At 34.1% G+C, this 11,184-nt stretch overlaps 1 protein-coding gene across 1 annotated transcript in view; it reads right to left on the bottom strand.

The window, feature by feature from the left end:
- Positions 1 to 5,190, bottom strand: part of LOC144964778 (uncharacterized) — a 303,554-nt gene extending 298,364 nt beyond the window's left edge. Inside the window, exon 1 of the mRNA XM_078899389.1 lies at positions 4,967 to 5,190. The gene's annotated coding sequence lies outside the window, so the exon portion shown is untranslated. The remainder of the gene's footprint in view (positions 1 to 4,966) is intronic.
- Positions 5,191 to 11,184: the final 5,994 nt, after the last annotated feature.

The following is an 11,184-nucleotide window of genomic DNA, read 5'->3' as shown; positions in this document are numbered from 1 at the left end:
TTCTTTTTTTTTAAACAACAAAAAACACGACCCACATTCCTCTTGCCAGTCGCAATTCTGTTGTTATTTTTCTTCTCCTTTTCGTCTTCCTTTAACAGTGCGATTTTTTTTGTTTTCATTCCCTCCCCCTTTTTCTTTAACACCAATACATGTTCCCCGGGGGTTGTTCCCGTCAAAAGCTTTTTGCAATTTGAAGTGCCACACAATTAGCGCCGTCAAAAAAATCAATGCCATCCAGCGATGTAGGCGCAGAGGGAAGAGATACAGTCCTTGGTCTCGTCTGGTACACGACATTGAGCCCTGCCTCTATGTTGTTGGATCGAACACCTGGCCCAAGGATATTTACAGAGTTGCAAACTACTTATATCCCTTTACAACTTTGATTGCTGTTATAATATTTACCCAAGTTTTTAGTACGGCTTGTCTTTTAAAAAAAGTTACCTTCTGAATCATTGCCTGAGGTATATGGGCCTTATTAAGTAGGCTTTATTTTTCATCATCATCATCATCATCATCATCATCATCATCATCATCATCATCATCCTCATCATCATCATCATCATCATCATCATCATCATTATTATTATTTTTATTATTATTATTATTATTATTATTATTATTATTATTATTATTATTATTATTATTATTATTATTATTATTATTATTAACATTATTATTATTATTATTATTATTATTATTATTATTATTATTATTATTATTATTATTATTATTATTATTATTATTATTATTATTAAAATTGAATACATACATATTAGATTATATTGCAGATTAGAACAAAAGGCAAGCGCTCATGTGTTTTGAAATACTGTGATCAAACAAAATAACCTCTTCCATACCCTGACTAAAATCTTTGTTTTTCGCCTTAAAAGTTTTACTCCATATAGAAGGAACGATTTTTGATGTTACTCAAAACTCTAGAATTGTTTTTAGACAGCCATTTTGGTAATTAGCTCTCAACAAATTCTATCAAACGGAATATAAACGTTTAATGTTACACATAGTTCTGCGTCTTGGTACGTGTGTCGTTATATCCGACTAGCGGATGTTATGAGTAATTTACCTAAATGTATGGCATCAATAGTGAGACTGTAAAGAATTCTTAACTCTTTTCGGCAAGTTATGGGGAAGGGGAGGGGGGGGGGGCGCTGTAATATCGCATAACAGGCGTCATGTCTCATCATACATGTTACGTGTTGCTGTCGGATGTGAACCCTTTGTAAAGCTTTGTAAAGCACGTTTAGTGGATATTGCGGTATATAAAATTCAAGTTCTTTTCTTTTTAATTTATTTTTTCAAAACTCAAAATATGAATTTTCAGATTATTTTAACTTTTAAATCCACCAATTGGCATCCGCTCCACTTCGACATCTTACCAGTGTGATACGATGGGGTACATTTATATTTTGAATTTCAAATATCTAGCAAAGAATGAAGTTGTATTTCGTCAGTGAACGACCGACCTGAGAGGTGAACTATTCATAATTTATGTTAAAACAAATAGAAAAGATAACTTGTAATAGAGCCGGTGGAATTGATGACAGTGTCTGATACACATCACTTGTAAAATGATAGGTTTGTTTTACCAAAGGTATAATTGTCTTCATTCATCCTTGCAATTTATATATTTTACACTAGTCATTTAGGAATTAATTTTGATCGGAGGAACACCGTTGGGAAAATGATAAATGGCAAGCTTCTGAGGTGAATGAACAAATTGATTTTTACAGCATAGAATTATTGAACGCGGAGTTCAGACTGTAAATAAGGCAGTTGCGAGTAATGTCATGATTAATTACAAAAATCAAATTATTTCGATAATAGATTCTGTCAGATATGTTATATTCTACTTAAATGGCATCCAACACATCTGGTGTTACCAGATTGTTGAAATGACGTCTTTATACGTTTCTTTACAAAAGCCGCCAAAAGGTAACTGGTAAGGTTTATTTTAAAATGGAGATTAAAGCATGACAATAATATCATGAAGATCTATCTGGTCTCAATGTCCTTATGCTATTTTACAAGTACTTTTTTTTGAAGTTTTAATGCAAAGAATCAATTATAAAACATGGGATCTAGAATGAATGAGCTTGACGTCACTGAGCTGTGTTTTTGGTTTTTGGCAGCCAGCTGGGTGGTTAGTTCTCACAAAATTCCCTCAATCATGGGGGATACATAAACATTTTTTATGTTTGTAGGATTAGTCTGGCTGGCAGAATCGGTGAACCATATATTAAATATTGATTACTTTCAATAATCACATCTTATAATTTCTTTCCAAAGGTAAGAAAATGGATAGATTAAACATGTGAACAGAACGTCATCTCACTGATTTCTCCTGACCGTGCTCGTTATTAATTTTTTTTAAAAACAGCCACGTTTGGTCTATGGTCTATTATATGATTCGTGCACTCAGGTTTCTTCTGCCTGTGGCTTTGACGCAATCAACTTCTCTGCAATTCCATACACAAATATTTGAAGCATCCTATTCTCGTATAAGGACAAAACATTATACCCGGTGATATTGAGCAAACAGTTGTGTCCTGATTTATGCGTTTTGGGTTTTAGTTATGAGGAATGATGCATTTTTCACTCAATCCGAGATAGAAAATATTGACTTCAAACTTCAAAGAATTCTCGTGTTTGAAAGTTTCCCACTGATTGTTAAATGTTATTTGAAAATTATTGTGATCGATCGACATTATTGGGAGGCAGCGTGGCTCAGCGGTACGGTCTTTGCTTCGTACCCGACAGGTAACGAGTTCGATCGCCCGCGGCTGCAATGTGTGGCCTTGAGCAAGTCACCTCGCCCTAGCTCAATTTGCGGTTCTGCACTGCGACTGACGCCTTGGTTATTCCAGTCATCCCTTGGAATAGACCCTAGAGACAAATTTCCCCTATGGGATGAATACAGGGATTTTATTATTTTTAAAATTATTATTTGAAATTATTGCTTCATGATCAAGGGGGAAAATGCGCTTTCTGAGAGTAAGGGTTCGATAGCGCTTGACAAGACATGGTTGGATGATATTTTTAAGACAATTAAATGTTTCCATTTTAAGACTGTTAAATGTTACAATTTTTAGATGATCTATTAGGTTATGCTTAAAGCAATGGAATATGAAAATTATGATTTTGAAATATTAAGGAAAAAGTTAATCTAAAATATTTTGTCTGTTGTCTAGACTTGAAGCACTTTATAGGTTAAGCACTTTTGGTAAAGACCGATAGAGAATTTCAGATTGATGGTGCCGCAAATTAAATGTACATTCTGAGAATTTCGTTTTAGATATTGTTTTCCTAAAGTGGTGTGTCGGGATTTGCGGAGAGCCCGAGCTCGAATTATTTGGCATCATTCATAACGATGTTGTCATGGAATTGAATAATCATCATCACATCAATGGGCGTGCACAAAACACAAAGCGATCATGCGCAGGTTTGTGGATAAACTATTTTGCAATGCAATCATGATTAAGTGGGTAACAAAACCCACGTTAACGTTGATGAGTGTTTATTTTCCGGCATCAAGGGGTCAAATACATGCGAAATAGATTCAATGTTCATCACGAACGGACGTTTTTATTAGTTGTTTATATATATATACCTGTTACATTGTTTGACAACCTCTTGTCTTTGTCATATCGGTTAATAGAGACGAGCCATTTGGGAAAAGAGCATTACAGTCAGGGTTTTTTTTGTATGTGTTGTAGATAAGAACCCTTGGCTTGAGACAACTCAAACATACTGGAATGGTTATAGATAATTTGTAGGGGTGTTACAAAATTGATGTTGGCATTCTATATAAAGCTGACCCAGTGACTGGATAGAGGCATTATCATAATAATAATCCACACAATTGAATCCTCACAAGGAGGCTGGCTGAGCCCAATATTTTCTAGGTTTGACTTCAAGGCAGCTTCGGAAGAGCCAATTTAGACTTTACAAAAAGGAATACATAGTATCAAGAGAGTCTTGTAAAAGGGATTGGGATATGGCCGTACGTAAGGAATCATAATATTGGAAAGAGATAAAGTAAAACTAAGAAACATCACTTGATAAGTTGAATAGAAATATATAAATAAAGAATACAATATGATTATCAATGGAAAACAGCAGAGAGCAGTAGAGAAAGCTGTAATAGGATATATACTATATAAACGATTGAGAGCATCTGCAATGCGTTTTTATTAGAGAACCTAATATAAAAATAAATTTTGATATAAATTAGTCAAAACATCATGAAGAAAATAGGTTTGAAATGAAGGAAATGATTGCAAGAAAATTATAATCCGAAACGACGAAACACAAAGACATCGTACGCGGTGGATAAAGTCGGAATAAAAAAATGGTTATTTGAGAAAATGGAGCAATGTAGGATCGTCAACATTAGTCTTGATTGGCAAAGTAACATTTCAGCAAATGAGATCAAATAAAATAGAGGGTTTTGGTACGATCGGTAAAAGCATTCACGAATTTTCATTGTGGCAATTACACAAGTGGACTCTATAATTTCGATAGAAAAAGTCTTCTCATGCCTTGTAAACGCTAGCGAAAAGACTTTTGATTGACGAAATTTTTGAGCCCCAAGCTCAATGTATTACCATATTATTATTTTGTTATATTTTAGACTTATGACTTTATAATTTTCTCAATTGATGTTTATCTATTAGAATACATGTAAGTATGAATTGTAAATGTTTTAAACTAAAACTGGCTGCGCCCAATCTGTCTCTTGCTCGTGTTTCGATCTTCAAGAAGTACTAGTATGTAAAATAATGAATTTGAATAATGCACCTAAACTATTGAACCGAGAGAGATATTATTAACACCTAAATAATTAGGTTGGAAACTACTAGAAATTGTTCGCTCTATATATTGATATATATGATTGATATGGTTTTGATATAATTGTATCGTTTGGTTCTAAAATATTATTACTACTCACTTTTGATGATGTCTTCATTTTTCTGTTTTAAATCCAGAGAAATTTACAAATACACTTACAAGTATAGTAAATGAATCCATTGACACAATTGTCCAAACAGATAAGGGATATATCACTCCGATGTTTACTGATACTGATTTCTATTAAAATCACCAGTAAGTTACACGATTGCTCTATGCGGTTCAGTAAACATTCATTCTCGAGTCATATTTAACCCTCGCACTGAATGAATAGCAGCTGAATCAAATAATATTACATTCACCCCTGTGGATTTGGTGGTGTCGTGAGAGAAGAATAGAGGAATAAAAATCGGAAATGAACTGCGGTAACGGGTTTCATTGACAAAAATGTTTTAGATTAGATTTGCCTTATGTATGCTTTCAAAGAGGAAATAGGGAAGGAAACTTGTATTTCGTAACAAGAAGATATCTGCCTTATTTTTTTCATCTGTGAGGTACTTGAGGAAAAACAACAAAAGAAAAGGATGAATTTTGGAACTCACAAATGCCAAATTGGTATGACGTTGGAGAGCGGAGCAAACACACTCCATCGGAGAGGGACGATATTGGTGTTCTCTAACACAAAGGTGCTGATACTCTATGGTTTCAATGGGTTCGAAGAATGGTTAGAAAAATAACTAGCGTGCAATAGAAGACGAATTTTACAGAGATGAACCTATATATATATATATATATATATATATATATATATATATATATATATACATATGAGTGTTGGTGGGTACTTGTAGATACGAGAGTGCTCGATAATGTTGGTTCGAGCAGATAAAATATTATATATATATATATATATATATATATATATATATATATATATATATATATTGTGAAATAGTTTTTTGTCTCATTAAAGGATACACAATCGTTATGTAATTATATAACTTATATCACTAAACCCGGTACGCTTTAACATGTTTGATTTCCCAGCTACCCCTATGTGACTTTTAATCTATTTCATAGAGTACACATAACCTTATGTTTCTATTTTTATATAGCTCCGTACTTATTCGTATCTGAGTCGAGATGAAAATATGTGTAAAATACATTACCAAAGGTCACATCATCAGTTTGTTTGCATTGTCATCCATCCTCTCATTAACCACGCACAACTTTGTTTATAAACGTAAGAAGACGGACAAGCACTTTACAGTTTTTCTCCTGATAATAGAACAGCGTATATATCTAAAAAAAAATATGGACGAACAGGCTGATGTTCTTTTTCGAAAACAAAAGACAACGTTACTTTACAACAGAACAAGGATTAGTGCAAAATGCCTTTTAAGGGCATACCACCCTAGCGCCTAGAAATTAGATCGATCAGTGATTCCAGGCCTGGATTACCTCAGTCTACACAACAGATGGATCTGGTATTAAATGGCAGCCCCATGGATACATCCGCGACAATGGTAATTAAACTATGGACAGCTTTTGTTCCTCACGTGTCTTTGACACATTGGGCTCTCCAGACTCCCTATTCGTCTGTTATTTGTGCTGCCACTTATGACTTATCCCAAAACGGCTCTCCTGTTTTCAATTTCTGTCCATCGTTCATTTCCACGTCTTTAGTTGCCCTTTATTAGTTCTTCCACTCTAATGCTTTTTTTTACCCTGGAACCGATCTCGCTTTATATGGAGTAGTAGTAGTAGTAGCGTATGGCTACACCTCCAAATTTATTTCGTCAACCCAGCTTCTAAAGTCTTCCTCCGTCCTAAGGACGGTTTCGTAGCCACCTTCAAGTTTAGTGACTGGGCAGTGGAGGACGATGTGATCGCTGGTCTCTGGGGATGCCTGACATTTCTGGCAGGTATCACTGTTTCGAAGTTTCCATCTGCACATATTTGATGCAGTTCTGCCATATGGAGTTAGTTAATTGGAATGGCCACAGCAGCCATGACAAGACTTAACACCACATGGAAAAGCAACATTCATTTTGGAGTTAATTTGAAATTATACAAATCGCTGGTATTGTCCATCCTGCTCTATGTCTGTGAAACATGGACACTCACAGCAGATGTATAAAAGTGAATCTGTGCTTGTCAACATACGAGCTATCGGAAAATCTTGAGAGTTCTTTATTTGGAGCTCAGAACTAATAAAGATATTTTAGAAGACGTAGAGGATCGGACAAGAGTACAGGAATCACTGTTGTGAATGGTCAAAAGAAGGAAATTGTCATGGTTCGGACACGCTGTCGCCATGATAATGTGTGCAATACTGTCATGCAGGGCATTGTAAAGGGACATAGGAGAAGAGGAAGACAGAAAAAAACTATGGCAAGACAATATCAAAGAGTGGATAGGCCTGAATCTCGATAGCCTACTGGAAAAGGCCCAAGACGAATGGCGTAGGATTGTGAAGTCTGCATCCTGCATGTCCCCCCGACGATCAACTGTTCATGGGATTGATAGAGTGAGAGTGAGTAAGTGCCCTAACCCGCTGAAGCTGTGCTATCAAATTATGATCGCAACGACCTACATTCTTGGTTTTTTTGCTTGTTTTTTGTTTTTTTTTTGTTTTTTTAGGATTTCTTTATTTTTAACATAATCTGAGTTGTTTGTGATGAGTATTTTACTTCGACAACGTTGTTGGAATTTGTTTCTTGTATACATTTACCATTTTTCCTTCCCGCTTAGTGGACTCCCAAACTTGTCAATAATTATTCTTTTAATACTTAAAACTGTTGTTTTATTGTATTGGACGTTATAAAACAAACACTAGTCAATGAATGAGCAAATTATATACCAACAAAATATAGTAAGCAACTTTACGCCTGTTTTGCTTTCGGTAAATGAGATTAAGATCCAAAGCCATAATTCATACAGCTCTATAATTATTATACTCTGATATTTATCTTAATAGCAACTTTCCGAATAACAACCATATATGATGATATATTAAACATGTATCGACATCCATGCAGTTGTGAACAAAAGCAAATGTGACTAACCACCTCAATTGGATGCTATGTCGAAGTTAATTGAATGATAAAATTGAATTTAGAGTTAAAATTGTCTCGAAATAAATAAGAGACATTAGACTTAAGTGGTTTGTAAAACGACAATTTATTCTTCTTGGTGATACATAAAGATTCAATAAAATTGGAAGTGTCAATTTTCTGTATCTGGTTAACTACGACATAAAACCATTTTGTAATGATGGGTTACTAATTATGTTTTAAGTTTACTGACTTTCGTGTAGAATAATTCGAGGAGAAATAAATTGATATATCTATTATTTTAAAAAAAATAAAAAATCGAACTTCACACATGCACTTAATTGCGATGTCTTATAATTTAACTTCCATAACCAATGTAGTCGTGATTTTGAAAATGATAAAAGAGAGGAAAATTGAATGTAATATGTCGATTTTAATACTCGTATTGAATTAGCTGTTTTAAATCAACAACAACACACACGTACGGGTATCGTAGTAGCAAATTGGAAGAAGACATTTTTGAATCATGCGCAAACAGCTTCGACTTCGCGTACACTCGAGGCGGTGAATAATTGAAATCAGGAATTCAAAACAATTGGGTTCATAGAGCGGAGTTTATCCCGGTTTCTGTCATATGAACGAAGAAATACGATCTAAGTAATAAACTAGGGAGCAGGAAATAGTGTAAGACAAAGATCCGAAAAAGTGTGCATGAAACAGTGCCAGACAAAACAAGAAAGAAAAATACAAGAAAAAAACACCTTCCAAAAATTCCTGATTTTATGAGATGTTTTTAATTTCTTGTTGGGTAGGTCGCCCCAAATCCGTACGCTTTTTCTACAGCTCAAATTCTAACAACTCTAACTGCAGATTGGCTCAGCTATACTCTCCACTGTTTGAGAAATATAATTATTTGACTTTTTTTTTTTGGAGTTGTTTTGGTATAAATACATAATGTGAGGCATTATCGGTAAACCTAGCTAAAAGAACGAAAATAGATTACCAAACCTCTTCGCCCCAAATACGTCGCTCATGCCCCCAACCCGTACACGGTTTGCCCTAACCCGCACAGCATAAAGTTTATGGTCTTATTATAGTCTAATAAAATTTATATTAATGATGTGTTAGAGTTTCCGTTTAATTTTATGTAAAAATATGAATGATGCGGACGTTGGGGATTTCCCCTTTACCAAACGTCAGACAGATTAATATAATACAAAAGGTATGAAAATATATATTTTTTTAATTCCCTTTATTCATCCCATTGGGGAAATTTGTCTCGAGGGTCTATTCCAAGGGAAGACTGGAATAACCCAGGCATCAGCCGCAGTTAAGCGCCGCAAATTGAGCTAGGGTGAGATGACTTGCTCAAGGTCATACAGCGCGCCGGCGGGCGATCGAACTCGGTACCTTTCAGGTACGAAGCAAAGACCGTACCGCTGAGCCACGCTGCCCCAGTGTTGGTAATTGACGCGAATTGAAACGGCGTTACTATTGATTTTAAACCCCTTGTTGCTTTTAGAATTGCATTTAGTGGATATGCGTTGTATAACTGCTGACATTTTGAAGTTAATGTGATATTTGGAATACTAGCATTAACAGTGCGGATTTGGAGAGAGGCATGTACGATTTGGGGCATGGGGTATAGTGTCCCAATTCCGTAGGAGAGAGAATAATACACTTAAAGGCTTTTTTTATATTTATTTTCCTTTCAAAACACTTATATAAATGACATATTTAACATCTCTGCTGATCGCTAAAATCAAAATTGTACACGATGAATGGAAGAACATGTGGTGTAACCTAAAAGATTGTGTGACAAATCGTGGTAGACAACTTGGTTTCATCTTGGCAAAGGAACCAAATTCCTACTCGATCGATTAAACTTTATTTATGATAATATTTCGAATTACGATTTATAATGACTGATATAAATGTCGATTTTAGGTGAACTTCAAAACTTCTGATTATAAAAAATACAATTCGCAGTGAAAAAGAGCGTTATATAAACACACGAAAAGGTTTTATGTGACACACTCTGAAGCGTATGGATTTGGCGATGTACGGATTTGGGAAGACCTACCCTATTTTTCTTTCTTGCTTTCCCTAGCACTGTATCAAGCACACTTTTTCAAATACAATCTACTTGTGTTTTTTCGTTCTATATAATCTATAGTATGACCCCATCCTCCTTTCTTCTTTGTTTCGATTAAAATACGGACCAGATGAATAGTGATATCTGACCGATTGCTGATGTGGTGAATAAAGAAATAATTTATGGTGCAATATTTGACTCAATTTTACCATTTTGCATTCATAAAGTTTAATAAATATGAGAATAAAGTGTCATAATATGATTTTAAAATCAGAAATTTATTATTATTCAAATAAAGTGTTCTTGGACTCGTGTGTTAGAAATTTCTAAAAAAGTTCCCAATGCGTACTCCCAAGAGCTCACAGCGGCAATGCGAACTTGTTAAAATTTCAATTAACTGTTCAGTCACCGAGATATCTGGAAAAGTGGATCTAACATTGCATATCCAATACTGGATGAAGCCTTCTATCACAATTCTCCGTTTATCCTCAAAAGCTGGCGATATCTGTTCAGTCGTTGTTGTCGCGGTCCAGCCAAGCAAGTTTAAATACAGTCACCGGGAGTAAGTGGCTTAACCTATCCCCATCAGGCTCAAAGGAACAGGATATGGAAATAAATCCATTGATCTCAAGTCTTCTATTGCGGAATCCAAGAGTCGGTTTATCCCAAGTCTTCTTATTGGAATCCAGGCATGTTCTGAAGGCCAAATATCGCACAAATCATTCATTATCAGCAGGTAGTCCTATTCGAAAGACGTAGGGAAAATATTATTATTATTATCATTATAATTGATATTAATATTATTAGTATCATTCTTCTTCTTCTTCTTCTTCTTCTTCTTCTTCTTCTTCTTCTTCTTCTTCTTCTTCTTCTTCTTCTTCTTCTTCTTCTTCTTCTTCTTCTTCTTCTTCTTCTTCTTCTTCTTCTTATTATTATTATTATTATTATTATTATTATTATTATTATTATTATTATTATTACTATTATTATTATTATTATTATTATTATTATTATTATTATTATTATTATTATTATTATTATTATTATTATTATTATTATTATTATTATTTATATATATTATTATTATTATTATTATTATTATTATTATTATTATTATTATTATTATTATTATTATTATTATTATTATTATTTATTATTATTATTATT

The sequence above is a fragment of the Berghia stephanieae genome, chromosome 2 (genome assembly GCF_034508935.2).
Source record: "Berghia stephanieae isolate SIO BIC M18660-M18661 chromosome 2, UCSD_Bste_1.3, whole genome shotgun sequence".
NCBI classification, from domain to species: domain Eukaryota; kingdom Metazoa; phylum Mollusca; class Gastropoda; order Nudibranchia; family Aeolidiidae; genus Berghia; species Berghia stephanieae.
Note: the sequence above shows the minus strand (reverse complement) of the source record. Positions and strands in the feature narration are given on the sequence as shown.